The following is a 25,155-nucleotide window of genomic DNA, read 5'->3' as shown; positions in this document are numbered from 1 at the left end:
GAAAAATCACTCTCGGCAGTAGAAAAAAAAGGAACAAAAAAAAAAGAAGAGAAATCATTACTAATGTAAAATGCATGCTCACGCGAGACAGTGGCGAAACATGAAAATAACAAGACAGGAAATTCACAACAATGAAAAAAATATTTCTAATTAACAGCTGTGTACAGGAAGAAAGAGATTAACAATATTAAATATTCTTACAGTAGTGTTTAATCTAATATCCATTTTTTTTCTGTATAATTTTGTATTTCAGCTTTTCTTTCCCCTTTTCATCTTTGGAAAGTACGTAAAATCGGAACTTGTCAAGCAATTAAAGAAAAAAAAATGTTGACAAATTTCACTCTCGATTATCCGATGACTGATTATCGTGAAGCAGTTGTACTGAGATTCAAAAAAAAAAAAAAGAAAAAAAAGAAAAAAAAGAAACTGTTTTGTTTCAAATTATTTTGCTTTGTTCCTATTGGTTTTTAACATCAAATTAAAATTAAATATCATAATTATGTAGAATATGATCGTAAATAAAACCGAATTAAGAACTCAACAGTAGTTTAGCAGCGTCGTCAATTCAATTATTTTTCGTTTTTTGTTAACAATTACAGCACGCTTGAATTTTTCTTTTAGACAAGATATCGGTGTGCGTTTTAAACCAACTTTTTTTTATTATTTTTAATTATGTAGTTTTATAAATCTAATTAAGCACTTTGGGTACTAAAAAAGCTAGTTTAAAATGATTATGTAAATTTCTTACAGCTTTTTTTTAAAATATAATTACAGGATTATATTCTTACAAAACAAATCATTACCGTATTCTGAAATAGTATCAATTACCGTCTTGATAATCAAGTACCTTTCACATTATTACTTTAGCATTATTAGCAGTGACATTCCAAAATGAGAAAAAAAAAACTAAATAAAAAATACACCATTTAGATAAAAGCACACTTTCTAATGTTTGTTAGCAATTTCGACGGCTAAGTGATATTTTCATTACGAAAATGTAAGTTAGGCAATTTATCCTAATTAATAAACTAATTAGCTGGACTAATTAGAAATAACTCGTTAACCTGTTCCAACAACATGCCGACACTACAATAACTGACTTGTTTAATATATGATGCAACAAAGTTCACTAATTACAGAATACTATAAATAGTTCGTCAGGTGAGACCATCACACCATGCTATAAAATTTACTGAAGAACAAACTGCGCAGCAGGCCATTTAGAGTTTCTTTTTTATTTTCTTAATTATTTGTTTTGCTTTTGCAATCATTTTTTTCAATGAAACAGATTCACTAAGATATTTCGATTTTGTACAGGGTGCATTACTTACTTTCTGTGTTATATATTTATATATGTGTTATATAACTTATATAGTTTTTTATTACCCTCCCTGCATAATTAAAAACGATTGTTTTTTTTCCGAAATATATTTTCAGTTTGAAAAAAAAAAAAGATAAACTTAATTTTTTAAACACATTTTCAGTTAGTTTAGTTATAACCATTATACATAGTTATAGACTTTATTTATTTTTGTATCCTTTACTTATATAAAGTTCATTTGAGAGTGCAATGACCGAATTTTCAAAGATACTTCTGCTTGGTTATATGTATATACGAGTATGCATTCTCAGTTTCCCATTTTCATGATATTTTACACTAAAAACATTTAATTTTAAGGATGTGATATAATATTGCTGTGCATCATGCGATACCTACTGAACGAACCAGTATAATATTATAAATGGAAGCCATGCTAAAATTTTCTGGAATTAGCGCATTATAATTACACTAGATTTGTATAATAATTGCAACACTTGACATGAAAATACTTTGGGATTTCTGTTTTTTTATTCAATTTCTATATGTTACTGATTTGTCACAAAATTGTGCTAGATGAACAGATTTTCGTAAACTTTTGCATTAAATTTTATTGGTAGAATTTAAGCTTAAATTAGATACTTAATAATCTTAAATTCGGTCAGTCTATACTCGCTAAATGTCTGCCCTTCTGGGTATCTACCTCCCCCGGAGGAGAGGTAGATACCCCCCGAATATTTATGAAAATTTCGGTTTGTTAAATAAATTATCCTTTTAATTATTAAACAGAAATATTCTCGCCTTACTGTTTTCTTCCTTAGGATATAAGCTAGCGTTCTCCATTTAAAATAAAAAAAAAATTTAAAAAAAAGCTGAAATCGTGAAACACAGGCAGCGAGTAGTTATAAAAGTTTCAGAAGTATACGGAGGAAGTCGTTATTTACTATTTATTATTCACTGCTGCGTTATTTATCACTGTCAGCGACTACTTACTTAATGAAAGGAGAATAATTAAAATATTTTGACAAAAGAAAACATTATGGCATAATTTGAACAGCGTGCTATAGTTGTGCAGATAAGCCGAAACCTCTTAATTAATGACTACTTAGATATTCTCTCTCTCTCTCTCCCTTACACTTTTTCCCCCCTCGTTCTCTGTATGACAGGGGTATTAACTTTGCTGTTGTCTTACTCAATAGATTAACGCGATTCAAATCAAGCGACCACTGTTTTGGGCACTACGTACAACCAAGAATTAAAAAAAAACAACAACAAGTACATACTTGCAATTAATAAAATTTGAATAAGCACGAAATGCGACTATTTAATAGAGACACTTGAATATAATTTGGTATATCCGCAAATGATTTTTCTTAAGGAATGCACCTCTACGAACCTCACCAGTCGATGAAGTATACGTGTAGTTGTATGTGATCACTACAACCTGCCGATAGTGAAGTCACCCTTTAGCTGGAAAAGCATAAGTTATAATCCCCTCTCGAACTCGAACCTTTATAAGGGCTTTTCAAGGGAAGAAGAGTTAGCCGGTTTCATAAGATGGATTCTCTTTGAAAACTCGGGGTCTTCATCTCGCAATAAACAAACCTAACACACTGGCCTCAGAGCCTCAGCTGCTTCGGCACTGACTCTAAATTCCGTAGCGCCATTGAAGAACGACAGGGCAGTTCTCCCCTCGATTAGAAACGACCTGAGTTCGATTCTCTCCGTGATGTGAGGAATCTTTATATAAGCTTTTTCGGATAAAGGTGAGTTAGTTAATCTCATACGAAGGCAGTTTTTCCCAGAAAGCCAGTTATTTCATCTCATATATAGGAAAATCGGCCAGAGAACACGCATAATTTACAGACAAAAATACTACTGGTGGATGGCGTTATGTGTAGATGTTGAATAGTGCCGGTGTGTGTGTGTAGATGGCGGATTAAGCAGTGGAGACGGTAGGTTTTGTGGAGTTCTCTCCTGAGATGGTTCTTGGACTCAGAGTAGTATCTCGTAATAATAATGATAATAGTAATAATAATAATAAATAAACCATCCCAGTCATCACTTTACACGCGACGCCATCACTCACTGATCCTCTCCTCCCCACCGTGTAAACCTTTCACATAAACCATTGCATGATAATTATACAACAGTAAAATTATACATCGAATGGCAAATTGAACAGATTAGTTCAATAGAGATTCCATCAGAGTGCCTCCTTGTATAACTCCCAATGAGAAGCCTCCATATTGGAGTAGAGTAAACCAGAAAGGCCAAACCCCCTTTTTTTTTCTTCTTCCCTGTAGAGAAGTTAGATGCTTCTCTCGTTCGAAATCCGATTATTGGTTGCAGTGAGTTTTGTATTTTATGTGCAACTTTTACTTCTTTCTGCAGTTCTTCATTCCTCCGTGCTGTTTACAGGCCTTAAGGTCTGTTAACAGCAGATCTTCCAAAAAGTTCTTCCATAACCATAATTTTAATAGGATAAAGTGGTTATTTTTGCTCCTATAAATATATTTTTGCCATGATACAAACCTGTTTCAGGAATATAAATCCTTATCTTCGGCTGAAAAGCTCTTATTAAAGATTCTTTGCATCCCATACGGAAATGTGAACCTGGTCTTTCCAATGAAAGAACATACCGACTGAAGGTCTCTTATCTGAAGTTTAGTGCTATAAATAATAAGCGTTATTAATATTAAGTTATCAGACGTATTGCGAAATGAAGACCTGCGAAATGAAGAGTTAAAATCTACGTTTTTAACTGTTTACGTATTGCTGAATAAGTTTCATAGCAGATTAATCTCCATTCTTCATTTATGATTCTCTCTCGAGTTCTGCCAGTGCTCTTCACTTTCAGCGACAGTTATTCACGTGTAGTTCCGCTTAAATACTACAAGTGTTTAAACCGGATTTAAACGAAGTTCTTAGATGGCCAACCATTAGATGCACGTCCTTATTCTCGCTCACCTTGTAGTGGGTGATTTTTTACTTGTCTAATTTCTCACCAATGCTGAGTACTTTGAGGCTAGTTTATTTCGTCCACTCTTCTCTTATTTGTATGTCAACAATATTTCTTTCACTAACTAACCTTGTTCCTAGATTTGTGGGCGACGGCATTCATTTTCTTTCAGAAACTATGAATTTATAATGTTTTATATACCATTTTTAACCAGAAATGCCTTATAAACTACAGCCAATACTGTAGTTTATAAGGCAAACTTTTGTGTTTTTAAAACTTTTGTGTTTTTAAAACTTTTGTGTTTTAAAGACAGTCCTTACAAATCCAGTCAACAGTGTTGATTCGCAAAAGAAAACAATAATGAGAAGATGAAATCCTACAAAAGAGAGCGAAAAAGTTAGCACATAAGATAATAAAATAATAATAATAATAATAACGAGAAGGAAAGCTGCAACGCAGTATGTTCATTCGTGTAAACCATTAACTTTGCAGCTAACATAAAGTTAGCTTACTATTTCATATGCTTATAGTTTTCTTAGATAAACGAAACTCTAGCTGATGCTTTATTACATGCAGTATGGGCTGGCTGCCAGTCGAAAAACTTACTGGCCGCTCATGTGCGATAAGGACATCCTAAAACTTCAACACTGATATCCACTGAAACCGGAGATTCTTATTTTATAGCTCTGAACACACACATTCTTGTAGTTAACCGTTCCTTAATAACAGACTTCCTAAAGTGCCACCGTAATGTATATGGGTAGTATTTACGTACGGACATTCAAGTACCACTTCTGTGTCCAGTTTGTGTGGGCAAAGGGTAGATGGCAGTTGAACGACGCTTACTATGTAAGCGTCGAGAATGACACGGGAAACGTATTTACTGTGGCGCGATATTGATTTCTCATCGGAGCACAGGACATCGCTTCCCATTGCTGTGGTCTTAGTTTTCTCTGAACCTTATTGATTGTGACTCACAGCACATTAGATCCCATTAGAAACCATTAGCTGTTATAGGAACTGTACGACTTGATGATGATTCGGCATCGTAGTTAACTGATGAAAGCTGCTATAAGAGTTACAAGTTTGTAGCCACCCCATTTCATTCCCCAAACCCATTCTTACTCCCTCCCTCCCCCTCCATCCCCCCGTTCCCCTTTGCTCATTCAATTCCGCTTTCTTCTGCAGCCAGATGCACTGTGCCCATTTGTGTCGACCGCTAAGTGACTAGTGGGAGGCTATCTTTTGTTTGTAGAAGCTGTTGATGCAGTTGCCACGTCGCTATCTGGCACGTGAACGGGAAGGGAAGCTGTTGCTAAGTTACAATGCTGATGACAGCTCTTCTTTTCTAAATGGCGCGATGTCGTTATTTAATAGTTGAAGCGCTTTACGTAGACGGTTATAAACCGTTACCCCCAAAGGTATTTTAGCTATTTAATCTAAACTGCTGACACTTGGTGGCAAGCGAACATCTCTATTGAACCCATTCTTCTGGTAGAACTTTGGCCTCAACGTGACAAATTCGCGAGGTTCAAAGAAGAACTTTAAGGTTCTAGTCACCATATAGAAACTGTAGAATTTTTGCCCATTCAAAATTTAATCGCTGCTTCTAAACCAACGTACGACAGCAATTATGAGTGTTTTTTTATTGGAGCCGTATTCCTTTCGGCTACCAAATTTCCATATATTAAAAAAATTAGCAGGAGAAACATGCCCGATAGCTATTTTCATTAATATTGAGAATTCAGCAACTCAAACAAATCACCGAATCCCTTTGAATGGCTACTTTTTTTTATTTATAACTCCGGATTAAAGCATAAAAGGATGGAATATAAAGTAGAGTAGATATGTTGCAAATCACCAGAGCTCTACCATGATACTAATCGAAATACTTTTAAAGAACATATTTCTAGCTATAGCATTAGAAGAGTTAGTTCCAAAGAATGGAATAGCAAAAATGACACGCGTGTTTCAAACATATACGAAGAAAGTCGTGGATGAAATCTGTTTGAAAAAAAAAATAAGAAAACAGAAAATGATGGGAGTCAAAAGAATTATTGAAATCAGAGATTATAACTGCGTAATTCCTATATTCTGAACGATATGAAATATTTGTAAAATAATGGTCTCAAGGCGAGAACAGTAATGTAGTGGAGGATGGTTGTTCTCGTGTTATGTATGTAAATTGTCTGTGTTCTTCCGGTCAGTTTGCCTGTTTTGCCGGATGAAAAACCCGAGTTTCCAGGAGGGGAAAAAAACTCTTCCACCGCCTTATGAGACCGGCTAACTCACCTTAACTAAAACACACTGATAAAGGTTCGCGTCCTAGACGGGAGATTCGAAATGAGGTCTTTTCAACTAAAGGGCGTCGTCAAAACCGATTGAGTTAAGCAGGTTCTTGTTGCGCGGTACTACCGAAGTTTAAAAAGTATTGTAAAAGTAAAATCATGCACTAAACGAAAACCAGAATATTTCCCCCTGAATATTATTATTATTATTATTATTATTATTGTATCAGCCTTTCCGTACTCCCTCCAAAAGAGATCAACCTTATATGATAAAAATAGCATGAATTTCTCGAATTATTGAAATTCATATTTATGGGTTGAAAAAAAGAAAAAGAAAAAAGAAAACAAAGCAGCAGATGAATCACATACCGTTTGATCATCACCAGGGCCAAACCGATACGCCTAACACGAGATCCAATGTTATACTTGTAGGTTGACTTGTGTAAAACCCATAGCTTTTCATTTTCCATCACTCTCTCGCATTCTTTTTTTTTAAGTTATTCATTTATTTTATTATCTAGTATTCATTATTTTTTACATAGTAAAAAGTTTGTCGTTAAAAAACACAATAATATTGACATATTCAACATTGCTGTATTAGATTATAATTATACGTAAATTTTTAATCAACCATTTCTCCAATCATAACAACTAATAGTGCAACTCTGCTAACATTCCTCAAACTAATATACAAATTTTACTTAAATCTTTTCTTTGTCTCAATTTCCAACTAACAAACTGATTATCACAATTGTCCATGTCATGATCCAATGACACATGGAGGTATCTCCATGCACTCAGTAAGCCTATATATATATATATATATATAGGCTTACTTTCAATTTTTTCATAAAACTATGTATGTTAACCGAGTTAATGATCATTTTGTCATCTATAACCTTCATGACGAGGCTTCTATTATCAATAATAAAAGAAACTTCAACAAGACAAGACACTGAAAAGGATTGGACTAAACATCAACAGGTTGGTCTTCTTAAAACGTTGCAAATTCCATGCTGTCTTTCCTAAATTTATATGCTTTAAAGAAAGCATAACAACTGAACGTGCGAAGAGAATCTATCATAAAGCTAAATTAGACCTACTGTCTGAAAGAATCTCGGATACTAAACGAACTCTCGCATTTCTTTTCAATAAAAAAAGAACCATAGCTGAGAAACTGGAAGAATCTCTAGATAATGAAAGTTGGCATACCTTTAATACATACTGTGAATCTCAAGCAGCCAGAATACAATATAATAGCAAAGTAAATCTTAAAAGTAAATTTGAAACATTAAAAAGATTACAAAATAATAGTAACTTCTCAAAACCACACATCAATATTGACAAAGGCGTTATCAACAAATCTTATATACTTTCAGATTTAGAAAAAAGCATCCTTAGTAAAGGTCTAAACTTTATTCCTTCCCCAAAATTAATACCAAAGGAGACACTACTTACAAAAATAGAAAAAGCTACTTTTTTTCTCCCTCCACAAGATGCAAATCTTCTACGTATTGAACCAATCTTTATTATCAATAACGCGAAACCACCTGCAGACAACATTACTTCAACTGAACGCAAAGCTATTATAAGTTTAAAAAACAACAGAGATATAATCATCCTCCCTGCGGATAAAGGCAATGCAACAGTCATCCTCAACTATGTAGATTACCAGAATAAAATGCTTGAATTACTACATAATGATACCTACTCAATACTCGAGAGAGATCCAACTCGTGAACTTCAAAATCGTACAAACAACTTATTAAAAACAACAACAACTGAATTATCCCGAAACGTTCGTTTATCTCTACGCTCTCTCCATCCGTTAATTCTTCGCATATATATGGTGTTCCTAAAATCCATAAAGAGAACACCCCATTACGCCCAATTGTAGAAGGTATCAATTCTCCTACGTACAATCTTTCAAAATATCTTGCCAAATACCTAAAAAGTTTTTCAGGCAAGTCACCATCATTTATCAAGAACACTACAGAATTTGTTACATACATCAAGGATATTACAATTAATGAAGATGACATCATGGCTAGCTTGGACATAACTTCTTTGTTCACTAATGTCCCAACAGATGAAGTCCTAACATTACTCAAGGACAAGTTATCCAAAAAAATGTTAGCCTTGCTTACACATTGCATCAGGTCCGGTTACTTCAAATTTCAAGATAATATATACAAACAAAATCATGGACTGGCTATGGATAATCCTTTATCCCCTGTGCTCGCAAATATTTACTTGGACGATTTTGAAACCAAGGCTATCTCTTCCTTTATTTTAACACCTAAAGTTTGGAAACGTTATGTGGATGATGTCTTCATTGTTTGGAGCCATGGACATGAATCCCTTATGGCTTTCCTCGAACATCTCAATAGCCGACATCAAAGTATTAAGTTTACTGCCGAGCTTGAAACGAATAATTCGTTGCCTTTTCTTGATGTCAAACTGACTCGCTCGTCTGGTAAACTCAAAATATCGATATATAGAAAGCCCACACATACCAACAGATATCTGCACAGTCAGTCCATCATTTCCCTCCTCATAAGCTTGGAATAATTTCCACCTTGGGACATAGAGCCCGTTCTCTTCTTGATGACCCAAATGAACTTCTTACAGAAATAAACCATCTGAAAACTTCTTTCGAAGTTAATGGATATTCCAAGAAAATCATTGAAAAAGTCCTTCTTAATCCTCCTAAACATCACTCAGAAGAAACAAATAGATTCAAAGGCAATATATCTATTCCTTACATAAGTACTGTTTCACATAAATTAGCAAAAGTTCTAAGAAAATACAATATCAGAACATTGTTCACTCCACTTCCAAAGATCCGTTTCTTAATTACCCACCCAAAACCTTGTCATCATCAATTCAAATACCCTGGTGTATATAAAATATTGTGTGATTGTGATATTCCTTATTTTGGGCAGACAGACAAATCTGTCGAACTGCGTATGGAAGAACACATGAGGGACATTACTTACAAGAGACAGCGAGCGAGTGCATTATCAAGTCATATCCTTTTCTTGGATGAAAACCAAAGTCACAAAGTCTGCTGGGAAAAATCTACTAACATCTTCCGTTGCAGTGACGAACTAGAGAGAAAATCGTGGAATCTAGAGAAATCATTTTCAATCCTGTTCATCTAAATAACAACTTGAGCTACAACCTCCCAGATAGTCATTCAGCTGTAATCATGTACTGGCGTTCACGTGAGGCTGCAAGCACGCACTCTCCCAACAATGCAACAAACGAAAGAACAGCTTCAAATACAACTACAACGTTTTCATGCTAATTATGTATAGAGACTGTCTATGTTGTTCATAGTCTTTTAACCTTCAATGTTTAGTGTTTTTTTATTTCTTTTATAATGTCACCTGAAGAAGGCTGTTACAGGCCGAAACTAGTAGTGTTTTTATATTAAAACCTTTTTACTTAAATCTCGGTTCTAGTCATTCGATTTTTTCATAAAACTATGTATGTTAACCGAGTTAATAATCATTCTGTCATATATATATACAGTATATATAAAGATAAGCCGAAATTTGAAATGTTTTTATGTCACGTTTTGAAACGTCCAACAGTGTTTTTGCTTTCATGAGACAACAATTTGTTAAGCCGATAAGTCGTTAAGATAAGCCGAAAATTGAAACGAAATTTGTCACGTTTTTATGTCACGTCTTCATTGTTTTGAAACGTCCAACAATATGTTTGCCTTCATGAGACAACAATTTTATCGTTTCAGGATTACAACGATCAAACTCATTGTCGACCATTAGAACAGTACGTGTTAGTATTCATTACTGAAATTAGCATAACGCGCATGTCACGACTGATTATATAGTAAATATTTTATTTTCATTTCAGGATTTTGGCGGATTAGGGGGATTAGGCGCTATAGGCGCCAGGGAGGAAGAGCCCCTCTAGAATACATACATATATATATATTATGATTTAGGCATAAGGATATACAATTTAGTACGAATGAAAATTTCGTGCAAGAACAACTGATTACTCTTCGCAGTTTCACGTCATCCAAAATAAACGAATAAAACAAAATAAATAAATTAAAATTTAGAGACAAACAGAGATTTTAGCCTAAATATTTGAACCTAAATCATTAAATAATAATAAGAGCCTTTAACACGAGACATTGTTCCTAACCACATGACTTTTTCAAGATTCTCTTCTAAACACTACTTCCATTCATCAATCAGGAAGCTGTTTTTTTTTTCTTTTTTTTCTTTCACATCTTACAAAGGTGATTATGAATACCTGTTTGGTATATTTCAATCAGCAGATTATTACGTGTAAAGTTGTCAAACGCTCTGATGAAATCCAAATAAATCTCATCAGTGCCCTACTCTTTACTTCCTTTTAAAAAAGTAAGCATGTTCATCATAATCGATTTCCCCTTTACGAAACCACGAAAGGTTTCGTTAAGGGGAAATCTCAACGACTGATCCGTATTAAGAGGCTAACATGGAAACAATTCCTGATGAATTTCCATTACTTTGTGTATAACCTTAAACAAGACTAAATGGTCTACAATTCTCTACTTATGTGATAAACAACCCTTTATGAATCAGAATAACTCTAAATCTAAGAGATAATTATCACAAGTAATCTTCCATTAAAATCCCCATTAATTACTGTTTTCTGTTCCTTAAGTAGCAGTTTGGTTAGCGTATCCACTCTCCGACCAAGAGACTATGGATTCGAATCCCACCATGGACATGGATGTTTTGTGAATATCTTAAAGTGGTAGATGAATTTCATCGCCGAATGTGAGCCCCAAACTTTGTTATCTCTTTATATCATACAACTAACATACCACACAACACTAACAGCTTCTTGTGCGTGGGATTGACATAAAAAGTAACTCTGGTCCATAATACCATTATCGCTTCCTCCATTACAGCAACACATTCTCATCTTCAAGTACTACATATCTCAGTGTTTCAAACCCCCCCCCCCCCCCCGAAATAGGAATTCAGTGTATCATCGATCATGGTCTTTCCCTGCTAAGCAATAGCTTCCTCTTTTCCCAGGAACAATGTCTTGTGTTAAAGGCTCTTATTATTATTTAATGATTTAGGTTCAAATATTTAGGCTAAAATCTCTGTTTGTCTCTCCATTTTAATTTATTTATTTTGTTTTATTCTTCTGATATAATAATTAGTTTTATGTACTTCGATATCTAGGACATCACGTTATGCCATGACTCAGAAATAGCGCCATATGTGGCTTAATTTTTCCAGTTAATAATTTAAAGCACATGAGCTTTTTCTTGAAGTTTCGTATATAAGAACATCGTACCATTCAAATATACTTTAATGTCGAATTTCTCCTTCCGTTTAATGTGAATGACTAATAGCCTATTATTACTGGAAATATCCTTTATCCCCCCCCCCCCCTATACACAAACTCCAGTCGTTTTTCCGTAAATTTCGCTTGGTTTCTAAATCTTTTAGAACAGGAATGAAATAGTAAGAACATAAAAACTTAACGGATTGTATGTCCTTACTCAGCTCACTGGATCCACTAGTATTTAGATGACGTCGCCACCACACAATTTCTAATTATTAAAAACTGATCCCATAAATTAATAAAGCCATACTTATCAAAAGCGTAAAGTCTGTTTATAATTCAATTAGCTGCCATCGTTGTGACCAAGGATTCTTCACTGTCAAATCTAGGCATTATATTAATTTTCGTTAATTAATTAGCCTTTGCCTTTTTAACTTCCGAATAAGCAGCTAATATGAGTGCCGAAAATCCTCCTACCATTTTGAATGATTAGTTTCCACTAGCATAAACAATTTCTTTCATCTTTCAGATTTAGATAACTTTCTGTAGCGGACGCGTGTGTGTGTGTGTGTGTGTGTGAGTGAGCACGCGCACACACACACACACACACACACACACACACACACACACACACACACACACACACACACACACACACACACACACACACACACACACACACACACACACACACACACACACACACACACAGAGAGAGAGAGAGAGAGAGAGAGAGAGAGAAGCACAGGGCTTCTACCACGATCTCCATCTGACTCTGTTGCATGCTTCTCTCTTTAACTGTGTCCAGATTTTTTCAATCTTTCTGAGGTCTTCTACTTCTCTCCGCCAGCTCATCCTTGGTTTACTTCTCTTCCTCTTTCCTTGCAGATTCCATTCTAATGCTTGCTTGACTTTGACTTCATGAACTAAGAAAACCTGAAAGGTTTTCTTAGTTCATGCCCTATCCATCTGCATTTTCTCTGATGAATATCTTTTCTGGCCGTTTTGTTGTATACTTCTTAAACATTTATTTAGAAAGCTTTACAGTTTTTTTCTACTTGCTTTTGTTGTTATCCATGTTTCTAATACATAGAGTAGAACTGATTTGATATTTGTATTAAATAACCCGATTTGTTTTTTAGGCCTATTTACTTTGATTTCCCTATTTTGTCTAACATGTTAAAATTTTCTGTGCTCTCTATATGTCAGATTTTATATCTTCCTCTGCACCTCCCTGTTTATTTACTATTGATCCTAGGGTAATTAAAGTTCCCCACTTTTTCTAAAATGTAACCATTCAGTTCTATGTCCTCTTTTAGTTCATTATTTATTTTCATTATTTTTGTTTTCATTTGATTTTTTCTTAATCCAACAGTCAAGGCTTCTTCATCGAGTTTTATTGTTTTTGTCTTCATATGTTGTTGTGTATGTTTACTAGTATCATCTGCAAATCTAGGTCATGTAGATGTTCTATTAAATTCTACTTTATTATTATTATTTTTGTGTGTGTGTGTGTTTTTCATGGCATTTCACATAACCCAATATACAAGAATAAGAAATATTGTTGCAGCATTGTCCAATTCCTGTTTTAATTTCAAACTTTTCTGAAAGTTCTCCATTGCGTATAATTTATATTTTATAATTTTTTATAATTTCTTAATTATGTTGATAATTTTACGTGGTATACCATAATATGGCATTAATTTCCATATTGCTTCTCTGTAAATGCTGTCAAAAGCTTTTTCGAAATCAACAAAGTTGATATAAAGATTTGACTGCCATTCTGTTGACTGTCCTATTATTATTATTATTATTAGTGTTGCTATTTGATGTGATACATGACCTGTTGGCTCTAAATCCTACTCGGGTTTCTCTTAGCTTTTAGCCTATTTTTTTATTCTTTCTAATATTATTCTTTTATTTTACTTGTGTTTAATAATGATATTCTTCCCAATTATGGAAATCAGTTAAATTTCCATTTCTGGCATTTTGATCAGTAACCCAATATTTCATTCATCTGGCTATTCTTCCTGCATCCACATTTGTTATGAAATGGATAGAATATATTCACCGTGTGAAATCTATATCTGCTTTTAATAGTTCATTTGGTATACCTTCTATACCAGCTGCTTTTCCATTTTTACATTCTTTTAGCGCTTTTTGTATTTCACTTTTTTATTTCTTTGGTGTCAATTTTTAATATTTTTTCTTTTCTTTCTGCTATTTGAATTTCTCTTTCAGATTTTTCTCTATTCATCATCTCTTTGAAGTATTCTACCCACCTTTCGATTTTATTTTTATTATTGTGTATTTTAATCCCTTGTTTGTCTTTAATAATCTCCTCTTCTTCTTTTCTTGCCTGTCATTGTTCTTGTAATATTATATAATGTTTTAGTATCGCCTCTATTAGCTGCAATTTCCGCCTCACTTTGTAGGTTTTCAATAAACTCTCTCTTATCTTTTCTTGTATTTTTCTTAATCACTTTATATATTTCTTTATATTTATCTTGTAAGTTGATGTTATTCTTATCTTGTATTGTTTTTTTTTTCTTAATTTCTTTTCTTTCTTCAATTTTGAGTTTTTTTTTGTGTGAAGATATCAATTCCTTGTCTTTTCTTCCATGCACTAGTAGTATTTTTTCTGCGGCTTCATATTTTTAATACCTGTCCATATTTTTCTGAATTCTTCATGTTCGTTCTATCTGGTCTGAGTAAGAACTTCATAGCTATTTTAACCTCTACTCATATTTTATTTTAGTTTCCATATTTTTCAGTTCGTTTATGTTATATATTCTATTTTTGCCTATTATTTTCTTTATGTTCATCAATCTTATTTTAATTTCTCCTATTACTAAAAAATAGTCTGTATAAGCATCTCTCATTGTTCTCACGTTCAAAAGAGATACTCTCCATTTTCTTTGTATCATTATACGGTAATCATCATCTTACTGGCATTTGTATTTATATAAAACACAGATTAGGATTCTCATATGATTCATCCACTAAAAGTAAGCTATTTTCACTCGAATCATGACTACATTTGTCCAATCCAATTTATCCATTTCAATCCCGAAGCACTTATCCTCGGTAATGACTTATCAGTCGATAAGGATGATTCCTTCTGGTTCGAATTTCGTTCTGGACCACGAAAATCCTTCATAAGGTCTTTTGCGGTCTCACACGACAGGTTTTTCTCCCGAAACTAGGGTTTATTGTTCACTGTCTGAAACAGGTTCGCACACAAACCAGAAGAATACATGCAGTTAACACGCATCACGCACTGGTTGAAAGTCAAAACGCCCAAAATGAATTTATTAGTTCGCTACATTACCCTTCGGATTCCTGGGTTCTCCTGGAACACCTTGGTTCGAATCCCTTTAGCAAACGAAGTTTTTCGACCGGTAAGTTTTCTTTTTTTCTGTCAGAAATCGGGATCTTTCATTTTGCAAAAACAGACCAAATGGCCAGCGACCACATACAAGTAACAAATATAATACGCTCGTCTCATAGACTGAGACCATTCGACACCAGGATAACTTTCAGTGAATTCCCCCCCCCCCCCAACGTTTACACTTTAGTGCACTGCGCTGTTCCAGGCTTATTAATTACTATTTGAAGTATGTACTTTAATTTAGCTATATTACTTCCGTCACTCTCATATGACTGATATGAGCAAGTTATCACAAGCAGTGAGTGAGATCTCGTCCAAAATGTAATTCTTCAGAATTAAGTGTCTCAATTTTTAAATTGTTTTCCCGTGCATGTCAAGGAAAAAAAAATACAAATCAACCCTAATATAAATGCAATATATATCATAATAAACTATTTACAAGCTAATCTTACTATAAAACGAATCCTTCTTTTTTGCGTTAATTCGGCAAAACTGAACAATTTCTATTAAGAATCGTGGCAGTGACTCCAAGTCAAGTGCTGCAACAAGTCACGAGCTATTCTTATTATCGATAGGGCCAAAATCCCATACTCCAGATTATAAACTGAATCTGCTACTTTTAGCCGACAGCGACATTCAACAGGACATGTCTGTTCTAAATTCAAAACATTAAATCTTAATAAAATAACTATAGCACTTTGGAAATGGCGAAAAATAAACACAAAAGAGTCGATTTCCTTCTCCTCTTCATGCTCTCTTCCGCCGACTTTCATCCACCACCTCCGTAGACGCCTCTCCAGGTCGCATCGTTCCATTTTTCAACCACAGTTGGCACGTAGTTGTTTCTTAAGTTGATGAAGGGCTTTTGGAAATTCAGAGGATGGGAGTCCACCGCAGACACCTTGATCACATCAATCAACTGATTTCGACTCAATTTGGAATATAGCTGTCTCCGACATTTCTTAAGGTTCCCTGAAAAATTCAGCCCAGTCGGACTAAATTTAGAGAAGGGAGAGATTGCGCCCTACCCAAATACCTAGGCAAGTCTCATCGTTCAATCATTTCAACCAAATTTGAAATATAGTTTTTTCTTATGTTGTTTAAGGCCCCTCCCCGACATTTTTTTCACAAATGAACCTAAACAAAGAGAAGGATTGTAAAGGAGAATGAGAAGAAGAAGAAGAAAGTAAAATGCCACCGAAAGCACTAAACGTGGCGTCATTCGGCCTATTTCAACAATTTATTCCTCGACTGTGTTACCTACTTAGTCTAAAGGATAAGTGACATCTTCCAAAAAAAAAAAAAAAAATTGTGAAAAAGGCCAAGTACTGAGAAAGCAGCTCCTCTAATTTAAGCAGCAAATAAGAGAAAGAACATCAGTTCTTAAAATAATCTTAACAAAGCAGCAGCAAACCTTCTTCTTCCTCTTTACTTAGCTCATTTTTAAAATACGGGGTGTTTTTTTTTTATGAGATTTTACAAATGAGACTATTATTTTTATAAGAATATTGATTTATACGAAATCAATCTACGGAGCTCAGAGCACGTGCATCCTCCTACTCCCCCCCCCCCCCACACACATTACCATTAAAGAAGTTTTTTTTCAAAAAATATTTTGTTTTCAAAGAAATACGATCGCTTCTCATCCTTCTCATCCCTTTCCATATGTCAGGTGCTGAATTCGAAAAAGAAGAATCCAGACCTGTTGTGCGTTATATAGCTGGTTTAGTAGTTTGAGAAAGTACAATTGATATTCTTGGTCCCTTAACCATCGCTTGTTAATCGTTTTTCTTTTAGAACCTTCAACTCTTCAGTTTTCTTTGCCTATTTCGGTACTCTGTTCTCAGACAACGGATATGTTTCTTCCTAAACTCTGCTTCACGCATATTAATGATAGCAGCATATTAATTTCAAAGGAAATGCATGGGAAAAACAGTAATAGCTATAAAATGGATTGAATTTTTAAAAAGGAACCCCCCCCGGTTCAGAACTTTTAAAAAAAAACCAAGTGGTCTTAAAAGAATAGACATATGTATTTATTAATTACACGTTCAGTGTAATTAATAAATACAAATATTACGTACTAAAAAAAAAAAGAAAAAAAAAGAAAAGAAAAAGGCTTGATGGCAAGTCCGATTGTCACAATAATACATTTTACGTCATTCGAGCATGCGCCGAATGATGAAACTGTTCCCGAGACACTGGCGTTCCAATTTATTTTCAAATTAACATCTATATATTAGTCTATTATCATATTTCAAATTTCTTTGTCTTTCTTTATTTTCCTATTCTATTTTTTTAGATTAGATTAGATTAGATTGTCTCTATAACCTTAGATTCAGAAATTCTGTCAAGTACTCCAGGGGAATGTCGCAGATTGGTTTGGAATCTCTCTCTCTCTCTCTCTCTCTCTCTCTCTCTCTCTCTCTCTCTCACACACACACACACACACACACAAATTGAGAACAATTTAAATAGTATTAATATTTCACAAATAACTGATAATTAATACGTTATCGTTACTTAGAAATATTAATAACTTAAAAATGTTAAAATTAAAATTTTGAAACAAGGAATGTTGAAACGATTTCTACCGCAAATAAGCAAACACGTGGCAACTAATTATTTTACTGTTTTACTAAATACATGAAAAATAAATTACGTACTTATAAAGATGTGGCCTTTTAAAAAGAAAGTTTCTAGACTTATTTCATTCACTCATTCCTTTTTCGGAGTAATTCATCAGCTAAACCACTCAAACATGTAACTACTAAGTGATACATGTTACGTTGGTAAGCCAACGTAAGAAAGTAGTAAGAAGCTACTGTATGAAAAACGAAAAACTGCGGTAGATACTCTGGTAAATTGATTGGAAATAGATGGAAGCGTTGCATATCTGAGGTTCCAATAGAAAACTGGTTCAAAAAAAAAAAAAAAAAGAATATATATATATATATATATATATATATATATTTATTTATTATTTATTTATTATTTATTTATTATTTATTTGTATGCAGATTGACTCGGTTTATGAACATGTTCAATAATGTTAATGACTTAAACCACCGAGATAATTAAGAATAAAGTTTAATAAGGACACAACTAGTTTCGGTGGTAAGCCAACTTCATCAGGCGTCAAAGTACAAAGGTATATACAAAAAAGACCGACAGCGACAGAATCATTACACACTAACAACAACAGAGCTATCAAAAACTGAAGGTATCGAACTGAAGGACGGACTCCAATTTAAACTTAACTACAGTTTTTGTAAACACCTTTGTACTTTGACGCCTGATAAAGTTGGCGTACCAACGAAACTAATTGTGCCCTTATTAAACGTTATTCTTAATTATCGCGGTGGTTTAAGTCATTAAAATTATTGAACATATATATATATATATATATATATATATATATATATACAGGGTTTTCGGGATAAATTTGACAGTTTCGTAAGGAAAAAGAAAATCTTCTTTGTATCTATTAAATTTAATGAATTGACAAAAAAACATTACAGGCAGAGTTAATTACAATACTATCAACAAGATTTACTCAAAATAACCACCATTAGCATCGATCACAGCTTCAATTCTGCTTCGGAACCTCGAACAAGCTGATGCTACGGTCTCCCTGGGAAGGGCCGCAAAAACTGTTTTAATTTTATCCATTAACTGGGCTTTTGTATTACTGGAAGTGCGATTGGTGTCTTTTTCAACTGCGCCCCATACAAAATAATCCATGGGGAGTTTGGAAGTCTGGGGAGTTTGGAGGCCAAACATTTGGACTGGTGAAGTCGTAGAAATTTTCAGACAACCATTTTTGACTTTTCCCAGAGGTGTGGCAAGGGGCCGAATCCTGCTGCCATACATACGGCCTACCATTGGCTACCCTTGTTATCCAGGGCTTGACTACAGTTAGCAACTCCACGAACAAAGCCCGAATTCCAATGCCAGGGTTCTTCAACACCTGTTCCTGCAGATTTGCGAGGAATTCTGCTGTACGAACGCAATCAGATCGTCTGCTAGGGATCTTTCTTCTTGCTACATCCTCGTAGTCACCATTGCAAGTCTCTAGTTCATGCCTGATTGTTTTTACTGTATTCAGGGAGCATTGGGCAGCAGTCGTAATATCCTTATTTTGATGGCGGGCACGAATCATCATGATACAAGTTATTCTCTTCCATGATTCAGGTGGGTTCCAGCTATCCATCCTTTCTGACATCTTGTATATGAATGAAGAAGGGTCCAAACTTTTAAATGAAGAGAAGTGTGTGTTAATACATGTAACTTACGGAAAAATATAATTAATTATAAATATGTCAAATTTATCCCGAACACCCTGTATATATACATGTATATATATATATATAATTTTACTTTACCGAAAGGATTATTCCACAAAGTTATAAGCACACTTAGAAAGCAAAGATTCTCGTTTATTTAAGCTTTTCTGCTAAGCTTACAAGAGCATAATAAACTTTGCGATGAGTTTACTTCTAAACAAGCTTAAGTTCACCTAAATGCAAAACAGCTTACTTGAATAGCAATAGCAGCTTTAATGAACAAAAATCTGATAATCGCTTTACCACCATTTCAAAGATATTTAATTCCTTCGTAGCTGTTTAAATACGAAACTGTAAGAAAGTAGCATTCGTTAATGATATATTTAAAAATTTCCGCAAACAGTGAAAACAAAGATAAAAATTGTTGCAGTATTTATCCAGGAATTCTTTATACGAATTTTCCAAATGCATAATGCATTTAAAAAATAATAATAGTAATAATAATAATATTATTATTATAGACTGATCGTGGGTAGGAATTAATCATCAATGCAGTTTAGTTCGCTTTGAACTCACTCATAAACAAAGCGCCCAGGACAACGCCCTTGGTAAACCACAGGCGCAGGCTCTAGCTGGGCCCTCTGAAAATTAGGACCAATTCAAGGGCCCCAAAAATGAGGGGGGGGGCTCTCGGAGCACTTGGCGCCTCGGGCCCTGCCGTCTTCGGAAAAGTGCAAGTACGGTCGTGTGGTTTCTCTTATCTGAATCCTTTCTGCCTTTTCAACATCTTCAAGAAACTCAAGTGGCCAGATCAAGGTACAATAATCTCTAGTGTCATTAATTTCTTGCAGTCCAGATCCATCAATGTGGCACACAGCTGGTAATTTTTTTTTTATCGCAAATGGATAACCTATATTAATATTGGATTTAAATACATTTAAATTAATAATATATTTAAATATTGGATTTAAATGTATAATATATTTGAATATTAAATTTAAATTTATAACACATTTAAATATTGAATTTAAATTTATTTCGAATTTAAATTTCAGTTAAAAAAACAGAAAAAATAAAAGATCGTAATAAGTCGGTGTAAATAATATATACATCATAATAAAATAATATACCTTAAAATCATTCTTTCTGTTAACTCGAATGCATCTAATTTGGCTTGGCTCTAAGAACAAAATTCAGTCATAATATATACACTTATACTGTTGTTATTTCATATTTTTTAAAAATGATTCTATTATGGAGATAATTTTAATAATCCGTACAAGAGACAGTTTTTTATTTTTATTTTTAGACGCTATTAAAACACGTAAAACAACTAGGGTTAATGCTATATGCTGCGTGATGCAAAATGCAGACGATCAATGACGTCGCTACAATTTAAACTACTATTAAAACAAACACCTGTTGGCAGCAGCATCGTTTATAAATTAAGCATAACAAATAAGGTGATTACGCAAATATGGAAAGAAGAAAATTTAGTATGTGAGTTATGGCCAATTTTTTAAACACTATCAGATTTTATATATGATGTTCTTTAATTAATTTCACTTCTGCGTATACTTCCCTGCCATCTGGTGGCAAAATTGTAAATTATTTCCTTGTTTGTAGCGGTTAGGAAGAAAAAATATTGATTTCAATGTTTTGCATTATATTTAAATGTATACGATAAATAAATAAATAAATAATGTTGAGCAAGTTATAAAATATTTCTAGTTACAGCCATATGTCAAACGTAAATCATTATTGTTAGAGCCTATAAACTTCATTATGGCATAAAAAAAAAAAAAAAAAACTATTAGCCAAGAATAATAAATATTCAATGCTGCTTTATAGCCGAACATATTTTTATCTTTGAAACTTCGAAGTTTAGAAAGTGGACATTCGAAAGTGATAATTTGCTGCAAGAGAAAGAGAGCGAGATGGCTTGGTCTTCCACTACTTAAAAGACAACGAATTCTGCCCATGAGCCAGTATATTTGCCTTTTATTTAAGACATCTATCTTGAAAGTAAAACCTTAATCAAAAACAAATAAAAGATGAATATAGATGTTGAGCCGCGTTAATAGCACAACGTAACCAAAGCTGCCTATCTATAAGTTTTCTTGGTAATTTTTGAAATTTAAGGTTACGATTAATGCTAATTTATTATTTAGATATAAAACAAATACTGGATATTTATTATCCTTGCTTTTAACGGTCATAATTAGTTTTCTTTTGCTATTTGGGTAACGTTTTTAGTACACTATTCAAAATCTTTAAAAGCAGTATATGAAGAGGAAATCGTTGTTTTTTTAAGCTGATTATGCACAAGCCCTATCGTTAATTATACCCATTTAAAACGTCTGTAAAATATATCGTCCATTAACAGAATGCAATGGACATCATAAATTATGCAATGTCAGATTTACTAAACAGCTTTCGTAGGCTTAAATGAACGCATTCATCAAGTTCAATCTGCATCTGTTTAGTTTTTAACACAAGTCGGTTACGCAATTTAAAGAAAATTCGTTTCCCCTCAAAAAAAAAAAAAAAAAAAAAACTAATTTCGTGAAGATTTTTACTCGAAATAATATCATAATGGAGAGCAACACGAAACAGACTTGCACGAGAATCATATTGGAGATAGCCAATTTTCTAAGAAAGATTGCATTAAATCACATCGTCTTCTATTTACATGTCTATTTATTGCGGTTATACACATATATTTTTTGGGAGGGGGGGAGGGAGGGGGGAGGATAGAAATCTTGTCATTTTCTAAACATTACTGCGTTGCCGAAATTACCAAGGAAACATTGTCCGACATTTATGATTCCTGGAGGAGTTGGAACGCTGAGAAATGTTTCACGATTAATGTAATTTTCAAGTCGGTGTAGCGCAATTATTCAGAATATATTGTCGCTCGTGAACGCCGAAACTGCAGTAAGTGAACTTCTTTCGCCTCGTGCAAATAGAGAATCCATTTCCAAATGAATGCACGGCACATTTAGCCATTATACATTAATTATATTTGCTCTCGTGGATGGCAATTATGTAATGGAATGCATAATTATGTCTTAACGTAATCTAATTTTGAAAGCATCGTAATGGAAAACTGAAGGCATTAGTGGCACTCAGGCGGCCTAATTTTAAAAGAATTGTTGACGGCGACATCTGTAGGCAGTAAGATGAATTACGATTATTGGACACGTAGCTAATTTTAAAACTGGCTATAATTACTGGAACATCGTCATTTTCGTGAACGAACGAATCATAATTATTGAGAAAATAGTAATACAGAGGTAATTTTCCAGACTTTGAACAGTTTTTTTGGACTGATTTTTAGCGAAAGAAAATGCATAAGAACATGTCAAACTTGAGGAAACTTTTATAATTTTTTTTTTCTTTTCTATAAACGACTTCAAGCCGATTTTGGACATCATTTTCAGAGTCTCAAATTGCAGAAGTGATAACCGTCCTCTTATTAATTCAGTAAACTAATTATTTTTAAACGTGCATTTTGTTGGCACATTCATACTCTGGCACAGGGCCAAGTTGGTTTATATTTAGAACCCGGTCACGACTTTTCTACAATATTTAATGATCGTCAAAAATAAAAATAAATATTATCCAACTTTTAAGAACAATTAAACTTACCAATTCAGTATCGCAGCTTCAATAGGCAAATTATAAACTTTTATAGTGAATAGGAGCTACTATACCCTTGGAAGTTAGAGTTCATAATTATTTTATTAGATTACAAATCTCTGAATTTATCTTAGAAGTGTACTGAGCATGCGCTTACCAAACCACATGCCATCAGTTGTCCTTGATACTTAACACACTCAGGAGTTGTGAAATATTTAATTAAAGTTATAAAAACACTCTAAATAACTTCACTTACATGCACCATTTTTATTTCACGGTGAATTTTTAAGTTCTGTATAATTTGATTAAAGTCAATGAAAAATATTCTGAAACGATGTTGAAATATTTTTACCCGAGAAGGTGGACGCAACTACGCATGCACACCCACACCTTAATTTTATGCGGAATATCCAGATGTTACTGTAACCGATAGTGACTCGGCAAAGTAAAGGTCAACTCCAACTGTTAAATAGAGGATACTTTTGTTCAGCTCTGTTGTTTACTTCAGGAAAAATCTTTCAGTGATATATGCGTATAAAATGCAGCTTTGAATAAAATGTACTCTAAGAAATTTTGAAAAAAAAAAAAAAAAAAAAAATCCGAATAAATAACCAATTTCATCAGTTTTCAAAATCATAAATCCGAAATTTATCTAATAAATCGACTTGTTGCGAAATTTGAATATAAGGGTTTTGAATTCATTTAATATTTCATATTAGTCATTAATTTATCTAAATTTATTATTTTATTGCAATGTTTATAATAATAATAATAATAAAACGGGGCCGTGAAGCAATGGAAATCATTTATCGCTCCATGCGAAGAGTCGCGGTACACATTAACGTGTTTGGATATGGAGATTGCCTGAAGAACGCTTTTTCTACCTGAATGATCTCCCACCGATGAAGTTTTATAAGTTGAAGAGTGATTGGGATTGCTTCTCGTTGTTTTCCATTTCATGCATTGACTACTGGTCGTAATGCACGGAATGGAATGCTGACTGTCAGATCCTCCAGATGTACTAAGCAATTGTATGTCCGCCATTATTACATTGTGGTACTGGACTTCCACTTTCCAATACGATAACACTCTTATGTCGAGCGATGCTTTTAAATGTGATTTAAAGAGAATTTCCTCCGAATATTGCAGTGGACAATAGAAGCCTGAATTCAACATGACAGAACACGTACGGGAAGCTATTAATATTTTAAAGGAGGAAGAATTACAATACGACCAAAAATAGGTCTTCAATGATGCATCGAAACAGTGAGAATACGTTACTAATTTTTACTAATTTCTAGTAGAGATAACATGTTATTAATTTTAAATCAATGACGACATGATTTGTTTATATCTGCACGTACCCCATGACTTTTGGTAGTACTGTGTAGGAGAAGATCACGTGAGCGTTTCGATCTGGCACGTCTTTAAGTGCAAGTTGATGCTGAATCTATCATAATCTGGAGGGAGTGCTTTGTTTGGGAGGACAATGTGCTGAAGTAACATTGAATGATCGCTGTAGCCATACACACGACTCCAAACTACCAGGCTCAACGTATGATGGCTGTGCTACTGTCCCATGCACCCACATCTTTCGGGATTTCAACCACAAATTATGAAGCATGAATTCCAAAATGTATTATAGCCAAAACCGGTGTTAATTTAAGTCTTATCGTACGCACGCACAAAGGAGAGTCTGAAGAAGTAGATAAGACAGGAAAAGTGTCTACGTCAAATCCACTACTCGATATACATTGTTGGAAGAGTACCCCAGAACCCAATTATAGTATAGGGTGGAATTACAGACAAACTAAACTAAGGCCTATGAGACCGGATAACTATTCTAAGAGTTATCCGTTCTCATAGTTATAACAGTATAGTACAGTATAGTATAGTACAGCTATTTTTTACATAACCGGCTTGATGCTGAGCTTGCGCTAGTG

At 33.8% G+C, this 25,155-nt stretch overlaps 1 protein-coding gene across 1 annotated transcript in view; it reads right to left on the bottom strand.

Moving 5' to 3' along the window:
* The window catches only part of LOC150103132 (TOX high mobility group box family member 4-A-like), a 540,588-nt gene extending 517,307 nt beyond the window's left edge, over nucleotides 1–23,281 (bottom strand). The window contains exon 1 of the mRNA XM_090397573.1: nucleotides 23,222–23,281. The gene's annotated coding sequence lies outside the window, so the exon portion shown is untranslated. The remainder of the gene's footprint in view (nucleotides 1–23,221) is intronic.
* Nucleotides 23,282–25,155: the final 1,874 nt, after the last annotated feature.

Source organism: Typopeltis vanoorti, chromosome 9 (genome assembly GCF_054136105.1).
Source record: "Typopeltis vanoorti isolate ZY-2024b chromosome 9, IOZ_Tvanoo_1.0, whole genome shotgun sequence".
NCBI classification, from domain to species: Eukaryota; Metazoa; Arthropoda; class Arachnida; order Uropygi; family Thelyphonidae; genus Typopeltis; species Typopeltis vanoorti.
Note: the sequence above shows the minus strand (reverse complement) of the source record. Positions and strands in the feature narration are given on the sequence as shown.